Source organism: Geotrypetes seraphini, chromosome 12 (assembly GCF_902459505.1).
Source record: "Geotrypetes seraphini chromosome 12, aGeoSer1.1, whole genome shotgun sequence".
Classification (NCBI taxonomy): domain Eukaryota; kingdom Metazoa; phylum Chordata; class Amphibia; order Gymnophiona; family Dermophiidae; genus Geotrypetes; species Geotrypetes seraphini.
The window spans coordinates 96,687,773-96,705,784 of NC_047095.1; the positions used below are offsets into that span (position 1 = coordinate 96,687,773).

At 48.6% G+C, this 18,012-nt stretch overlaps 1 protein-coding gene across 1 annotated transcript in view; it reads left to right on the plus strand.

Moving 5' to 3' along the window:
- The first annotated feature begins 531 nt into the window (after positions 1-531).
- LOC117346335 (zinc finger protein OZF-like) overlaps positions 532-18,012 on the plus strand; it is an 82,971-nt gene continuing 65,490 nt past the window's right edge. The window contains exon 1 of the mRNA XM_033915732.1: positions 532-836. The gene's annotated coding sequence lies outside the window, so the exon portion shown is untranslated. The remainder of the gene's footprint in view (positions 837-18,012) is intronic.

Consider the following 18,012-nt stretch of genomic DNA (forward strand, 5'->3'; position numbering starts at 1 on the left):
AGGCTGGAAGATACAAGGCAATAAACATAAATCAAACAAAGAAAATAAGACAATGCCTTTTTATTAGACTAAATACGTTTCTTGAAATCCCCTCTTCTTAAAGATGAGCAGATTGGGCTGATTGATTCCTGAGAGTCTCAGATTAAGCTCCTCCTCTCCCCCTCTGCAGAAAGGGTCTGGCAGGGATTTCCTGTTGCAGGACACAGAAAATTTCAGCGTCTTTTCTAAATCTTTTCTGGTTTTGCAGCTCTGAAGTAGAGAAAGCAACCGAGCATGCTCAAAGCTCTTCAATCGTCCCCCTTGCTGAGTTTATATTAGAATAGCCCATCTTATTAAGGCGAGCTGTAGAGAAAGCAGCCGAGCATGCTCAAAGCTCTTCAATCGTCCCCCTTGCTGAGTTTATATTAGAATAGCCCATCTCATTAAGGCGAGCTGTAGAAATAGCAGATAACAGCAAGTAGCAGATCTTTCTTATACACAGTACCAGTAGTATGGCACCTGCTGTGCTGTCTCTAGAAAACCACCTTAAGAAGGCGTGATGACCTCACAGGAGGGATGAAGGGAAGAGCTCTGGGCATGCGCTGTTTTCTCTGCCTCTAATGGCGGCAAGGCTGCAAAGAACAGAAAAAATTTAGAACAGGAAACAGAGAAATTTGTGTCCTGCAACTGGAAAGCCCTGGAGGCCCAGTTCCCTTTCTGCAGAGGGGGACTTTACCTGAGAAACCTCAGGATCAGCCCTGTCTTACTCTTTTTTCCACGAAGAGGGCAATCTCCAGCCTGAATCCTTCCCAGCAACTGCAAAATTCAGAGGGAAATTGAGGAAAATGTCTGATAAGGTAAGAAATTATTGTTTCTCCTCTTGTACACAGGCTGCCAACACTAAAAGGAAAACGTTTCCCTCTGCAGCTCTCCTAACCTTCCTTTTTTTTCCTCTTTCAAGGGCGTAGTAGCTTGGTGGATATTGGTTTTGGAGGTAGATTGACATATTCTGTCCTTGGGGGGGATCTGGCTCCAGTGATTTATGAGGAATGGACAGTTGCTTATTTTATTTTGCCTGTATGGCCTTATTAATAAACGGTAGGTTCAGGATCAGGGCCTATCACTGATAACACTAATGCACATAAAAGTACTGTGGGATTTCATAACCAGTAGTCACTATACTGCAATTCACTTATAGCAGGTTAAAGTCTCCCAATAACACCCTCTTCCCTTTCATTTCCACTATTCCTCCTAGAGAGTTGGGTGGAAACAGAAATCAAACCTGTCTCTGTTTGTCCCCATAAACTTCAGAAATAGTTATTTAATTATGCTACTGAATTAAAGGCTCTGTTAGAGACCCATTTACAAATAAGCAAAGACACTTTATTAATTTGGAAATATTAATTGGGATGAATACATACTTTGTAAATGGGCCTCTGCCAGAGCCTCTAATATAAATATAAATAATCCAGTTGACGAAGACCCTCAGGCTATGTCAGCTGAAGACTTCTGCTGAAGGTGGTCAAAAATCCTTTTTACCAAGCTTAGCAGGCAGCAGCAACATCCCTAAGCCACAGATGCTGGCACCTCAGTGGCTGAAGGATGCTGCCAGTGACTGATATGCTTGGTAGAAGGGAGTTCTGGCCACCTTTGGAGGAGTTCCTCAGCTAGCAGTGTTTGGGGGTTCCCTCCAGCTACAGAAAGGGTCAGTAAGTACTTTAACACTGAAGAAATAAAACCAGAAATGCATTTCTTTTTCTGTTGAACACAATACAAAGACATCTGCTATATACATTTCCTAAAGCTAACATATTCCTTTTTTTATCTTTGTTGCCTGTCTTCTGCAAATTCTTCTTTAAGGGGTTGCTGTCTATTGGTTCCTCATACCATGGTCCAGCATTTCTCTCTTCTCCCCCTCCCCATTGTACAGCATCCTCCTCCCTTCTATCCTGGATCATTCTTCCTCTCTCCTCCACCCTCATGTGCAACATCTCTCTCTCTCTCACTGTGCACCATCTCTCTTTCTCTCATTCCCTCCCTTGCTGCAAAGGGAGTGGGGAAAAAGAGAGAGATCCAGGGTACATCTCTCCCATCCCCTCTATTACCAAATCCAATATTTCTCCCTCTCATCCCCAGACCATGTGCAGCATCTTTTGCCCCTGCCCACCAGCCCCATGGCCAACATTTCTCCTTCTATCACCCCTCTCCAGCACCATGTCATATCTCTCCCTCCATTTTCCCTACCAACATGTCCAACATTCCTCCTCTTGCATCCCTTTCAATCTGTCCCACTGTTCCCTCTCTACCACCATATCCAACATTTCTCTCTCTCTCATCTTTTTCTTCCCCATGCACCTCTCTCTCACTCTCCCTCCCTACTATGTCCAACAATTCTCTCCCTCCCTATGCCCAACAATTATCCTCCTCTTCTTTCCCCATGTGCACCATCTCTTTCCCTCTCACACACACCCATGCCCAACAATTCTCCCTTTCTATTCCCTCCTCCACCTAGGCATCTTTTTCCCTGCCTACATCCTATGTCCCAAGTTTGTGCCCCCTTCCTCCCTCCCTTCTGTGTCCCAAGTTTGTGCCCCCCTCCTTCCTTCTAGCCTTTGTCCCAAGTTCGTGCCTCTCCTATGTCCTAATGCACTTCCTCCTTTGTCCCAAATTCGTGCCTCTCCTATGTCCTAATGCACTTCCTCCTTTGTCCCAAGTTCATGCCCCCTGTCTCCTTTTCTTGTTGCAATGTATGTGTGCTTGTTCGCTAGCTCCTTCCCTTCTGTGCCTCAAGTTCGTGCCTCCCTTCCGCAGGTGTATACCAGAGCTGTCCAGGTAGGCCTCCTTCTTCCTGCCTTCCAGCTGCACTTGCTTCTTCACAAAGCCGCGGGCAGTGGTTGCTGCATGTGACTAACCTGGAAGCCTTCCCTTTGATATTAGCTCTGACATTGGAAGGAAGGCTTCCAGTCAGTTGTAGGCAGCACACAGGAAATGCTGCTTGTGGCTTTGTAAAGAAGCAAGTGGGGCTGGAAGGCCTTGGAAGCCCATCAAGATGTATCTCCATCCCCACAGACCCAGGGGGGAACCCCGTGAGATCCCTGTGGATTCCATGGAATTCCCCTTCAGCCCTATGCCTGTGCAGCTCTCTACTCTTCCATCTGACTCATAGGCACACAAAATGGTCCACAGCATTTCCTCCTTTCTGCATGGCCTCTTTCAGTCCCTTTGATATTTACTACCAGAGGGTCTACATCTACCTCTACTTCAGAAAGCAGGTGAAAGCCTGGCTCTCTTCTTCCAAGCCTTTAATACGTAGGGTTACTACCGTATTTTCACGCATATAACGTGCGCGTTATACGCGTTTTTACCTACCGCACATACCCCTCGCGCGTTATACGCGTGAGCGCGGTATACAAAAATTTTTTTTTCATAGTTCCCACCCCGCCCGACGCCCGATTCACCCCCCCCAGCAGGACCGCTCGCACCCCCACCCCGAACGACCGCTCGCACGCGCTCCCACCCGCACCCGCATCCACGATCGGAGCAAGAGGGAGCCCAAGCCCTCTTGCCCGGCCGACTCCCCAACTCCCCGACAATATCGGGCCAGGAGGGAGCCCAAACCCTCCTGGCCACGGCGACCCCCTACCCCCACCCCGCACTACATTACGGGCAGGAGGGATCCCAGGCCCTCCTGCCCTCGACGCAAACCCCCCTCCCTCCAACGACCGCCCCCCCCAAGAACCTCCGACCGCCCCCCCCAGCCGACCTGCGACCCCCCTGGCCGACCCCCACAACACCCCCACCCCCCTTCCCCGTACCTTTGGTAGTTGGCCGGACAGACAGGAGCCAAACCCGCCTGTCCGGCAGGCAGCCAACGACGGAATGAGGCCGGATTGGCCCATCCGTCCCAAAGCTCCGCCTACTGGTGGGGCCTAAGGCGCGTGGGCCAATCAGAATAGGCCCTGGAGCCTTAGGTCCCACCTGGGGGCGCGGCCTGAGGCACATGGGCCCAACCCGACCATGTGCCTCAGGCCGCGCCCCCAGGTGGGACCTAAGGCTCCAGGGCCTATTCTGATTGGCCCACGCGCCTTAGGCCCCACCAGTAGGCGGAGCTTTGGGACGGATGGGCCAATCCGGCCTCATTCCGTCGTTGGTTGCCTGCCGGACAGGCGGGTTTGGCTCCCGTCTGTCCGGCCAACTACCAAAGGTACGGGGAAGGGGGGTGGGGGTGTCGTGGGGGTCGGCCAGGGGGTCGCGGGTCGGCTGGGGGGGCGGTCGGAGGTTCTTGGGGGGGGGCGGTCGTTGGAGGGAGGTGGGTTTGCGTCGAGGGCAGGAGGGCCTGGGATCCCTCCTGCCCGTAATGTAGTGCGGGGTGGGGGTAGGGGGTCGCCGTGGCCAGGAGGGTTTGGGCTCCCTTCTGGCCCGATATTGTCGGGGAGTCGGCGGTCCTTCGGGGTGGGGGTGCGAGTGGTCCTGCCGGGGGGGGATGTATCGGACGTCGGGGGGGGGGGGGCACGGAAAGTCAGGGCGGGCGAAAGGAGAGTCGGGACAGCGCACGGAGAGGCGGGGCAGTGCACGGAAAGTCAGGGCGGGTGAACGGAGAGTCGGGACAGCTTACGGAGAGTCGGGGCAGTGCACGGAAAGTCAGGGCGGGTGAACGGAGAGTCGGGACAGCGCACGGAGAGTCGGGGCAGTGCACGGAAAGTCAGGGAGGGTGAACGGAGAGTCGGGACAGCGCACGGAGAGTCGGGGAGGGCGAAAGGAGAGTCGGGGTGGCCAGAGGAGAGTCGGGGCGGGCGAAAGGACAGTCGGGCTGCATGCGCGGTATACCCGTGAGCGCGGTATACAAAAGTTTTTGTACATAAAATCGTGGTTTCTGCGCGCTATACCCATGTGCGCGTTTTACACGGGTGCGCGTTATCTGCGTGGAAATACGGTAACTATACACTTATTCTGCACCTGGATTAGCTTACTACACACACTGTAACTCAGATCAGTTTCAAAGAACTTGCTTTGAGTTTAGCCACCCATGTGTTTATCCCAATGGACTCTGTACCACCCATCTTGTACTATCTATATATCTGTATCTGCTCCTACTTGCTGCCCACGGCTGAGCTAGAAATCTTCCCTCTGACGGGGAAATGAACATAAGAACATAAGCAGTGCCTCTGCTGGGTCAGACCAGAGGTCCATCGTGCCCAGCAGTCCGCTCACGCGACAGCCCAACAGTTCCAGGACCTGTGTAGTAATCCTCTATCTATACCCCTCTATCCCCTTTTCCTTCAGAAAATTATCCAATCCCTTCTTGAACCCCAATACCATACTCTGTTCTATCACGCCCTCTGAATTGTTGGGCATAGGGAGGGAGAGAGAATTACTGGACATGATGGTGGGAGAGGAGTGAGGTATAGATGCATGGTGAAGAGGGAAATAAGAGGGAGAAATGTTGGATGTGGTGATAGAGAAGGAACAGTGGGATGCCTTGAAAGGGATGCAAGAGGGGCTTCAAGAAGGTGGGAAGAATACTAGGATCACACTTTGGGAGGGGGAAAAGAAAGTTTTCCACTACACTATGCTCAGAGGGAAGGTTTCAGGGTCAGTCAGCGTGTAGGAAACGTTGCCTGCCGTTTTGTGAAGAGAAGCAAGATCTGAGTGACATACAAATTCAACTTAAAAACAGTTTTAAAAACAGAACTCATTCTGCCTGTACTAATGAGTTCCTTGTAATGCATTTGCATAGGATTCTCAGTGGCTGCTACTACAATCAGTAAAAGCCCCCAATAACCCTTTTGTGCTTCAGAAGCTGTAAATCACTATATATAATGCAGTTTACACTAATATGATTGATTTGTATGAGTTTGCACGCAACACAACTCATTAATCTTTTTGTTAATTTACTTTTAAAGTTAATGAGAACTAACACAGACTCTATAAGATCAAAATACCAGTTAAGGAAGATTATAAAATAAAGTTATTAAAGGGAATGTCCCAGTGTTATCCTCAATAATAAGAAATAGTCAACACCCCAGTACAAGAAGAGGTAATGAACAATCGAGACTGAATGGAGCCATAAGGAAAATTTTCAGAAGACAGACTTTAATGAGGATAAAGAATGGTAATTAGAAAAAGGTGAGGGAAGTTAAAGGAAGCAGGATCTATTTCAAACAAGGTATAAGATTGAGGCAGTGTTCTCCCCAGAATTTCTTTCCAGCCGGGTGGCATGAAAAAGTAACCGGGTGGGGCGGGATGGGGAAATTTGGTGGTGGGGAAAATTAACCCCCTCTTTTACTAAGGTGCGCTAACATTTTTAGCACGCGCAAACTCCCGCGCTACGCGGGAAAACTAATGCCAGCTCAATGCTGTCATTAGCGTCTAGCGCGCATGGTAATTCTGCATGCGCTAAGCACACGCTAAAAGCATTTTCGCAACTTAGTAAAAGGAGCCCTAAATGTGTACTATTTTTATTAGTTAATTATTATTTTCCAATGCTCAATATGACTTCCTTTTTTAAGGTTTGACACTTGTACCAGAATATTTTTAATAAATTTAAGAAGCATCCAATGCTAGAAGGGAATAATTAGATATTTGCCCTCTTTCAAATGGTATAGAGCAATGTTCTTCAACCTTTTTACACCTATGGACCGGCGGAAATAAAATAATTATTTCGTGGACCGGCAAACTACTAAGACTGAAATTTTTTAAAAAAACCATCGCCGCCCCGTCCCCGCAAGCTCGGTCCCACAAACCATCTGATCCCATCCGCACAAGCCTCAAATAGTTATGATTTTATATTGAACATATTTTATTAAAGTATAAAAAGAAACAATATTCTATACAATTGTCATTTTATAAATACAAATAATACAGAGCAAAGATCAACAAAACCCGTCTCCCCTCCCCTTCACATATATCCCCTCTACTATCAAGAAAACTGAATAAGCCAAATTATTACAGAATGCTACACAAATATCATGTAACAGAATACCACAGTCACACATGACAGGAATGGTGTTAGGGGAGTAGAACTAGGGCAACTGCCCCCTGGTCAGAGAGAGCCCTAAGCCAGCTGGAAGTTAAAGAAGCATTGCCTGGGCTTTGCACTCCCCAGTTATATCTAGCAAGATACATATTTCAAATCTGATATATTTGAATCACAAGATAGAAATAAAATTATTTTTTTCTACCTTTTGTCGTCTCTGGTTGCTGCTTTCATTGCCTTTTCACTCTCTTCCATCCAGTGTCTGCCCTCTGTCTCTTCAGTCCAGCATCTGCCCCTTCCATTCACTGTCTGTCTTTCCCTGCCATCTCTACTCCTGCCCCCCCCCCAATTTGGTCTGGCATCCATCATCTTCCTTCTGTTTCCCTCATGGTCTGGCATCTCTATCCTTCCCTCCCCCCTGTAGTTTTTAGCATCTCTCTCTTCTCATTTCCTCCACTCAGATCTGATATCATTCTCTGCTCTCTCTTCCCTTTTCTTCTCTGGTCTTCCTTCTCTATTTTCTGCCTCCATCTAAATTAAATTCTTTCTTACTATTTAGTCCTGTTTCCCTCTCTTCACTGTGTCTACCCACAGCTTGTCACCCCTTTCCCTCACCCCTCCATTATCTTACTATTTTCTTCCCCCTTTATTTATCTCCTCCTTCCATCCAGTATGTGTTCTTTCCCCACTTCCATTCAGCATCTGCTCTCCCCTCTCAACTGACATCCATCTGCCTTCTCTCTCTCCCTTCTTCTCACTTCCATCATCTGTCTCCTTCTCTCTCTCATCTCCTCCATTCCATCATCTGCCCCTTCTCTCTCTTCCCCCCCCCAACTTCCATTATCCTTCCCCTCACCTTTGCAGGTCACTTTCTTTCCCCTGAGGGTGGCTCATGTCAGAGGGGAAGCTTTGGCCGAGCAGAACCGCTTGCAAGGAACAGTGGAACTTACTTGATGTCATGCTGGGGCCCGTTGCCGTTTGAAGGAAAAAAAAAAAAAAAAAGGTGACCTGCAAAGGTGAGATGAAGGGAGACCTCCAGGACAACTGCTCTTTGCCCTCCTTCAGCGGCCCAAGAGTCTTTAGGCAAGCGGCAGCTCTGTGTGCTTTTAACTTCGGCACAGAGCTGCCCCTAAGCAGTAGTTTAGCGTGGTTTCATGAGGCAGCCTCGGGGCCTTTGATAGCCGGCCCGCTTCGATGATGCGATGTGGGCCGGCCTAGCAAAGGCCCCGAGGCTGCCTCATGAAACCGCGCTAAACTGCTGCTTAGGGGCAGCTCTGTGCCGAAGTTAAAAACACACAGAGCTGCCGCTGCTGGTCTGGAGGTGCGGAGACAAGGCAGGAGGCATACGCGGTGGAAGGCAGGAGTCCCGGCACAGCGACGGCAACAGGAAGTTGCAAGTCAGCTGATGCCGGCACCTTTCCTTGTGCGGACCGGCAAGATTTTTTTGGGAACCGGCGGTTGAAGAACTGTGGGATAGAGGTTTAAAAAAGGGAAAGGCGTTAATGAAGTCATTAGGTTCAATCTAGCCATTTATTTCTGCATGAATTTAAACAACTAAAAAAAAGATAAATATAGCTCATCCAGTCATACAAGAATGGCTCACACTTTTTGGGCTTTTAAAATGACCAAGTCAAAATGATTTACCAACAATAAAATTTTTTAAAACACAAAGCACACTGTACGCAGAGAAAATGTTAATTATCATTTATATTCCATGGGTTTTCAAAGAGGTCAAGGCAGATGACTTTATGCAATGTCACCTCAGGAACAACTATACAAAAATAGACAAATATACCCCCTCCCTTTTTACTAAATCACAATAGCGTTTTTTATCGCAGGGAGATGCGCTGAATGCCCTGCGCTGCTCTCGATGCTCATAGGCTCCCTGCGCTAAAAAACGCTATTGCTGTTTAGTAAAAGGGGGTCATAGTGCAAAATATAGACAACAGATATAAATTCTCAAAACGGACACATTTTGATCACTAAATTGAAAATAGTCATTTTCCCTACCTTTTTGTCTGATGATTTCATGAGTCTCTGGTTGCAATTCCTTCTTCTGACTGTAAATCCAATATTTCTTTCTTTCTGCCACTTCCCTTTTCTTTCTGTCTCTCTTTCTTTCTCTCTCCCGCTGACTGCCTGTTTCGCTATCACCCTGCCCCCTCTTTATTTTTGCCTTTCTTTCTCTCTCTCTCTCCCCCTGCCCGTTTTTCTTTCTCTCTCCCCCCTGCCCCCCCAAGCCATTGCGCCAATTTCTCTACTTCCCCGATTCTTTCCCTACCCCCTAAGCCACCACGCCGATTTCTCCCTGCTGCTTCCCAGAGCTAGGCCAGGCACGTACAAGCGCTGGACTCACAAGACTTCACCTCTGACGTCAATTATAATGTCAGAGAGGAAGTTCCAGGCCAGCCAGGCAGCGATTGGCTGGCCCAGAACTACCTCTCTGACGTCAGAATTGACATCGGAGTTGATGTCTTATGAGTCTGGCACTTGTACGCGCCTGGCCTGTCTCGGGGAGGCAGGAAGAAAAAGATTGCAAAGTAAACGCAATCGACTCACATTGCCTTTGCGATCTACTGGTCGATCGCGATCGACCATTTGGGCATCCGTGCTGTTATGGTATCTTGTCCTGACCTGAGGAAAGGGGTTTAATCCCAAAAAAACTGCCTTATTTCAATTTCCTATTTATAAACTTTAATTAATACAGTTACAATACTACTTGATTCTACGTAAAGCAACAACAAAAATTTTTTTCTACCTTTTGTCGTTTCTGCTTTAAACATCTCTTCGCTCTCTTCTTTCTATTCAGTGTTTGTCCTCGCTTCCTTCCATGCAACATCTGTCCTCTCTTTGCCCCTTCCACCCAGCCTCTGCCCTCTCTCTACCCCTTCCATCTCTGCCCTCTCTCTACCCCTTCCATCTACTGTCTACCCTCTCTCTGCCCACTGTTCACCCTCTCTGCCCTTTCCATCCAGTGTCCGCCCTTTCTCTGTTCCATATGGCATCTTCCCTCTTTCTATGTCCCTTCAATAAACTCTATATCCTGTGTCCTTTCTCTCCTTTGTACATGATTCATTTCAGCTTCACCCCCTCCCCTATGCTCTGGCATCTCTCTCTTCTCCTTTCCTTCCTTATTTCCCACTCCACCCCATGGTCTGGCATCTCTATCTCCGTCCCTTCTCTCCCCCATGCCCTGGCATCTCCCTCCTCCCCCTCCCATATGCGCTGACATCTCTTCCCCCCTCCATAGTCTGGTAGCTCCTTTCCTTTCCTTCCCTCCCATAGTCTTAGTGTCTTTTGCCTCTCCTCTCCTTTCCCTGGTCTTCCTTCTCCCCTCTCTCTCCCCAGTTGGGTGCTGCTGCATCAGCACTTCTCATCCCCCCTCCCCAATTGGGTGCAGCAGCAGCTTTTCTCCTCCCCCTCCCCTCAAAAAAATTGGGTGCAGCAGCAACATTTCTCTTCCCCCTCCCCTCCCCTATTCAGTGCAGCAGCAGCATTTAACTTCCCATCCCTCCCAACTCACAAACCCATCGGTAGAGTCGCTAGGCAAGTTGTAAGCTTCCTTCCATCGCTGACCTATCTTTCATAGGTCAGCGACGGAGGGAAGCTTACAACTTGCTGCTTTTACTTGCTTCGGGCCTTTCCCATTGCCAGGTCCTGCCTAATTTCTGTTTCCGCAAAGGCAGGACCCGGCAGTGAGGAAGGCCCGAAGCAAGTAAAAGCAGTAAGTTGTAAGCTTCCCTCCGGGGCTCTATCGAGTGCATGCCGGCTTCCCTTCTCTTCAAAACCGGAAGTTGCATCCCCTGGGGGGTGGGGGTGGGGGGGAAGAGAAGGTAAGCTGGCACGCACATGTTAGAGACCCGGAGGGAAGCTTACAACTTACTGCTTTTACTTGCTTCGGGCCTTCCTCGCTGCCGGGTCCTGCCTTTGCGGAAACAGAAAGTAGGCAGGACCTGGCAACAAGGAAGGCCCGAAGCAAGTAAAAACATGCTGGCAAAAAAAAAAAAAAAAGGCAGGCGTCAAAACAAAATTTTCGGTGAAGAATCAGCCCAGGAAGGAGCATCGGCAGTAGCAGAAGGATTCGCCGGGCGGTCATTTAAATTAGCCAGGCGGTGTGCCCGGCTAAAAGGCCCTGGGGAGAACACTGTTCAGGAATGACTAAACATGACTGAGAATGCAAAAAATTACAGAAAAAATGCTCTCTTGTCTTTTTCTGAACTCACTAGCCATTTCCCAACATACAAGGTAAAGCAGATTATCCCAGGACAAGCAGGCAGCATATTCTCACACATGGGTGACGTCACCGACGGAGCCCCGCAGCGGACAGCCTCGAAAGCAAACTTGCTTGAAGATCTTGAGCTTTCGAGTGCTGCACCACGCATGCGCGCGTGCCTTCCCGCCCGAACTAGGGGGCGCATCTCCTGTGAGGATCCTCAGTTATTCGTTTTCCGCGGAGCTGAGAAGACTTGTTCTTCTGGCTCTGCAGCATTTGCCTTCTCTTCACTGCGGCTACAGTTTTTTCTTTGGTCACTGTGCTCCGGATTCGTTCCTTTTTCTTTTTCGATTACAAAAAATTAAAAAAAAAAAACCAAAAAACTTTTTCTTTATTTTTGTTTCGTCCGGTTGAGAGCTTAGGCCTAGGCCCTCTACTTTTCCAATACGGACTTTATTTTTTCTACGTCCCGGCCTGTAACCGGGTTTAAACGTTGCTACCAGTGCGGCAGGACGATTTCTATCACCGACCCTCATAGTCGGTGTATGGTTTGTTTGGGTGACAGTCATCGTCCGGAGGATTGTGATCGCTGTCTAACCCTTCAGCCTCATGCTTTTCGCCGCTGCTGTGACAGGTTTCTTCAACTGTTTCACATGGAGCCTGAAAAGCCTCGGCCCCGACTATCTCGACACCTTCGGGACCAAAGACCTCGTCATCGGGGACAACCTCAGGTGCGAAGCTCTCGCCCTCGACACCTACTTCGGCCTTGGCCTCGAAGACCTCAGGGTCCTCGGCCTCGAAGGCCTCTTTAATTTCGTCCTCGAAGCCTGCATCTGGGGGTAAGTCTCCTGTTTCCTTTTCAGGTACCATGTCCAAGAAGCCACCAGAGTCTCTCTCCACGCTCCCCGGGGCTCCGGGTGCCACTCTATCCTCGAGACCTTCTGCAAAACGTGCCTCCAAGTCTCAGGAATACTCTAAATCGAGGTCGCCCTCCTTGGAGCGCACGGGAGCACTGTGCCACAGAATCCTTTGGTCTCGGTGCCGATGTTTGAGGATATGCTCAAATCCATCTTGACTACGCAAATTTCTTCCATTGTGGCTCAGTTGGTCCCCTCTTCGACCTTGCCTCGGGTAGACCAGCCTGAGCAGCAACCTGAGACCCTGATACACCATCCATGGGTCAGGTCTCGTAAAAGAGTTTCTTCCTCTGATTCCTCGCCGGATCTTACCTCGAGATCCTCTTTGCCTCTTCTGAAGCATCGAGCGAAGCCGTCGAGACATCTCACTTCAAAGAGCTTGAGGCCTTCGGAGGTTTCTTCGAGGCACCTTCCTCGTTCTGAGTCGAAGCTTACCTCTTCTGTGTCTTCGAGGTCGAGGACCCCTCCCTCGAAGTCTTTACTTCGGGATGTTTCTTCTCCAGTTTCGAGGCATTCTACCCCTCGGACTCCGAGAACATCTCCATCAAGGAGTCTGAAAAGGAAACATTCCTTTACTCCACCACAAACTGGTAGTGGGGCTTCTTCAGTGACAGTGCGGGTAGAGTCGGAGCCGGTGTCACAATATTCACGTGAGGCTTCGCCCTCTTATTCTGTAGCCCCTCGTTCCAGGTCTGCCTCCCCTGAGGAAGCTTCTTCTTCAAAATCGTCTTCCTTTGCAAATTTGTCTATGATATGGGTCAAGCTCTTCATTTAGATTTACACTCAGATTCAAAATATACCCCAGAATACTTGGCAGACATGGAGCTTCCACATCCTCCTAAGGAGACTTTGCGACTTCCCATGTCACCGGTGCTTAAGCAGACTTTCATCCGTAATATGGAAACACCATACTCAGTCACGTTATCGTACTGTTCCCTGTAAGGGTTTTGAAAAGTCACAACTTTCCCATCAATCTTTAGTGGTGGAATCCTCCCTTAAGAAGGCTCATCCATCTAAGGTGTCTGCAACTGTCCCTCCTGGTCGTGAAGGACGTACTATGGACAAATTTGGTCGGAGACTGCATCAAAATTCTATGATGGCGAACAGGATATTAAATTACAACTATGTCTTTACATCCTACTTCAATGGGGGACCCCTCAGATAGACCTATTTGCGTCGCCCAGCAACTTCAAACTCCCTCTGTTCTGTTCCCGAATCTTCTCGCCTCACCGTCTCGAGGCAGATGCTTTTCTTCTGGACTGGAGGAATCGGTTCATAGACAATGGCGCGAAAGACAAAGGCGCGCCCGGACAATTAAGCGCAGCGTGGAGGCGCGCGCCGCTCTAAATTACTGTTTTTAGGGCTCCGACGGGGGGGGGGGGCGTTACTTTACTTAATAGACATCGCGCCGGCGTTACGGGGGGTTTGGGGGAAAAAGTGAAGTTTTCAGCAAAATGTGGGGGTTACAACCCCCCAAACCCCCCACAATGCCCCCACAACGCAGCGCAATGTCTATTAAGTAAAGTGGGGGGAGTTCCCCCCCACGCCCCCCCCGTCGGAGCCCTAAAAACAGTAATTTAGAGCGGCGCGCGCCTCCGCACTGCGCTCAATTGTCTGGGCGCGCCTTTGTCCCGGCGCGCTTTTGAACTGACACCGGAGGAATCTGTTTCTTTATGCCTTCTATCCATTTCCTCTGATTCTCAAGGCTCTTGTCAAGCTGAAATCGGAACATGCCACCATGATCCTGATAGCTCCTCGGTGGCCCAGACAACCCTGGTACTCCCTTCTTCTGCAACTCAGCATCAGGGAGCCTCTACTTCTACCAGTTTTTCCTTCACTACTCACGCAGAGTCAGGGGTCTTTACTTCATCCCAATCTGCAGTCTCTTCACTTGACAGCTTGGTACCTTTCTACATAACAGACTCTTCTCAATTTTCCCAGTCTGTTCAAGATGTTTTCCTAGCTTCCAGAAAGCCATCAACTCGTCAATGTTACGGCCATAAATGGACTAGATTTTCTGCTTGGTGTTCCAGTCGTCAGCTTCATCCGATGTCTTCCTCCTTAGCTTCAGTTCTGGACTATTTACTTCACTTGTCCCAATCGGGCCTCCAATCTACTTCTTTTCGAGTCCATCTTAGTGCTATTGCTGCTTTTCATCAGCCTCTGGATGGGAAACCGCTCTCTGCGCATCCCATGGTTTCTCGCTTTATGAAAGGGCTTTTTAATCTTCATCCACCTCTTAAACCGCCTCCTGTGGTTTGGGATCTTAATGTGGTTCTAGCTCAACTAATGAAACCTCCATTTGTACCTATTGACACGGCTCATCTCAAGTACCTCACTTGGAAAGCTGTATTTTTGATTGCCCTCACTTCGGCTTGACGAGTTAGTGAGTTACAAACATTGGTTGCGGATCCCCCCTTCACGGTTTTTCACCATGATAAGGTGGTCCTTTGTACACATCCTAAATTCTTACCTAAGGTGGTTTCAGAATTTCATATCAACCAATCTATTGTTCTGCCAGTATTTTTTCCAAAGCCTCATTCTCATCAGGGAGAGGTGGCACTTCATACTTTGGATTGCAAACGTGCCTTGGCTTTTTACCTCCAACGCACTCAACCTCACAGAACTTCTCCTCAACTCTTTATCTCTTTTGATACGAATAGGTTGGGATGTCCTATCTCGAACCGTACCATCTCCAACTGGATGGCTGCTTGCATCTCTTTTTGCTATGCTCAGGCTGGTCTTCCTCTGCAGGGTCAAGTAACAGGCCACAAAGTTCGAGCTATGGCGGCGTCTGTAGCTTTCCTCAGATCAACTCCTATTGAGGAAATCTGCAAGGCTGCCACTTGGTCCTCGGTTCATACTTTCACCTCTCATTACTGTCTGGATACTTTATCCAGGAGGGATAGCCTTTTTGGCCAATCCGTTTTGCAAAATCTTTTTTCTTAAATTGCCAACTTTCCCTCCATCCCTGTTTATTAGCTTGGAGGTCACCCATGTGTGAGAATATGCTGCCTGCTTGTCCTGGGATAAAGCACAGTTACTTACCGTAACAGTTGTTATCCAGGCACAGCAGGCAGATATTCTCACAACCCTCCCACCTCCTCTGGTTGGCTTCTTGGCTTGGAATCTGAACTGAGGATCCTCACAGGAGACGCGTCCCCTAGTTCGGGCGGGAAGGCATGCGCGCATGCGCGGTGCAGCACTCGAAAGCTCGAGATCTTCAAGCAAGTTTGCTTTCGAGGCTGTCCGCTGCGGGGCTCCTTCGGTGACGTCACCCATGTGTGAGAATATCTGCCTGCTGTCCCTGGATAACAACTGTTACGGTAAGTAACTGTGCTTACTGTCAGGATGACAACAGCGGCAATTAATTGCAGAACAGAAGAATAGAAATAACACCTGAGGACAAGTAGGTCATAATATTCTTATAATTGGGCGAAACCCCCTGAAAGAGCCCTAGTGCAGACGCTGCCCCTGTATTCCTAGTTCATTAAGAAGCCTTTGGTAGGTCTGCACCACGCGTTCATGAGTGCCAAGTTACTTGGGATCTACAGTTTGTTTATGATTTCCAGATGTCAAGATTTACCCTGACATGTTATATTTTTAGAGGATGGTCTGGGTGTCCAGACGGCTTTTCAAAACCCAACACTGTTTATATAGTAACAGTAACCACAACAGAACTGCTTGTAGCTCTTGAGAGAAGGAGTTGCCACTTCAGTATTGAAATGATCAATGTTGCTAAAATAGATTTCTGATGACAATCAGTACTTCAATTCCTCTCTCTTTTTGCCTCTGTACTGATGGTAGAACAGGAGTATCCAACCTTTTGGCTTCCCAGGGCCACACTGGATGAAAATTTTTTTTCTGGGGCCGCACAAATACTAACACTAGCTGAGGAACAAAAAAAAATGTTTGAGCAGGTCCCAAATTTGTAATCACTAATATAGAAGATGGACGTATCTTATAATAAACCTTCATTAAAGGGACACTGTGGAGAGGAACCCAAAAAAGCAGTAATACTTACCCTGACTGAGTAATACTCTATGTGCACCACTGACAGTGGGAGCAGCCACAGGCTTCCGCATCCCCACTCTGATGGTTCTCCCATTCACTTCTATTCAGCTACAGGTGAGCCTCTTCAGAGCGGGGATGCTGAATCACCTGTCAGCGGCACACGTGAAGGATCATTCAGTCAGGGTAAATATTACTGTTTTTTGGGGCCTCCCACTTTCAACTTAGGCTACCTCAAAATGAACATAGCTTCAACTAATAGCCAATCTGTCGATCAAATCGGGAAAGATTCCGGAAGACTGGAAGGTGGCTAATGTTACGCCGATCGTCAAGAAAGGTTTGAGGGGAGATCCGGGAAACTACAGACCTGTGAGTCTGACCTTGGTACTGGGAAAGATGGTAGAGTCGCTGATAAAGGACAGCATCATTGATCACCTTGATGGACACGGGCTGATGAGGACCAGTCAGCATGGTTTTAGCAAAGGCAGATTGTGTTTTACGAACTTGCTGCACTTCTTTGAGGGAGTAAACATAGACAAGAGCAATCCAGTCGACATTGTATATCTGGATTTTCAGAAGGCATTCAACAAGGTTCCACATGAACGACTACTTCGGAAAATTGCGAGCCATGGAATCGAGGGTGAAATACATGGATTAAAAACTGTCTGGAGCATAGGAAACAGAGTGGGGGTAAATGGACAACACTTGGACTGGAAGAGCGTCACCAGTGGGGTGCCGCAGGGCTCGGTGTTTGGACCCGTGCTCTTTAACATCTTTATAAACGATCTGGACATAGGTATGATGAGCGAAGTGATTAAATCTGCGGACGATACGAAGTTATTTAGAGTGGTGAAGACGCAGGGGGATTGCGAAGATCTGCAACGTGACATAATCAGGCTCAAGGAATGGGCATCGACATGGCAGATGAGGTTCAAGTGTAAAGTGATGCTACTAAGATGGTTAAGGGGTTGGAGGAGCTGCCGTACAGCGAAAGATTAGAGAAACTGGGCCACTTCTCCCTCGAACAGAGGAGATTGAGAAGGGACATGATCAAAAGGTACTGAAGGGGATAGACTAAGTAGATAAGGACAGGTTGTTCACCCTCTCCAAGGTAGAGAGAACGAGAGGGCACTCTCTAAAGTTGAAAGGGGATAGATTCCGTGCAAACGTAAGGAAGTTCTTCTTCACCCAGAGAGTGATAGAACGCTCTTCCGGAGGCTGTTATAGGGGAAAACACCCTCCAGGGATTCAAGACAAAGTTAGACAACTTCCTGCTGAACAAGAATGGGTGCTGGTAGGACTAGTCTTGGTTAGGGTGCTGGTCTTTGACCAAAGGGCTGCCGCATGAGTGGACTGCTGGGCATGATAAGAACATAAGCAATGCCTCCACTGGGTCAGACCTGAGGTCCATCGCGCCCAGCAGTCCGCTCACGCGGCGGCCCAAGCAGGTCCAGGACCTGTGCAGTAATCCTCTATCTATACCCCTCTATCCCCTATTCCAGTAGGAAATTGTCCAATCCTTTCTTAAACCCCAGTACCGTACTCTGCCCTATTACGTCCTCTGGAAGCGCATTCCAGGTGTCCACCACATGTTGGGTAAAACAAAACTTCCTAGCATTCGTTTTGAATCTGTCCCCTATCAGCTTTTCCGAGTGCCCTCTTGTTCTTTTATTTTTCGAAAGTTTGAAGAATCTGTCCCTCTCTACTCTCTCTATGCCCTTCATGATCTCTATCATATCCCCTCTAAGTCTCCTCTTCTCCAGGGAAAAGAGACCCAGTTTCTCCAGTCTCTCAGCGTATGTCAGGTTTTCCATACCTTTTATCAGACGTGTCGCTCTCCTCTGAACCCTCTCGAGTAACGCCATATCCTTCTTAAGGTACGGCGACCAATATTGTATGCAGTACTCCAAATGCGG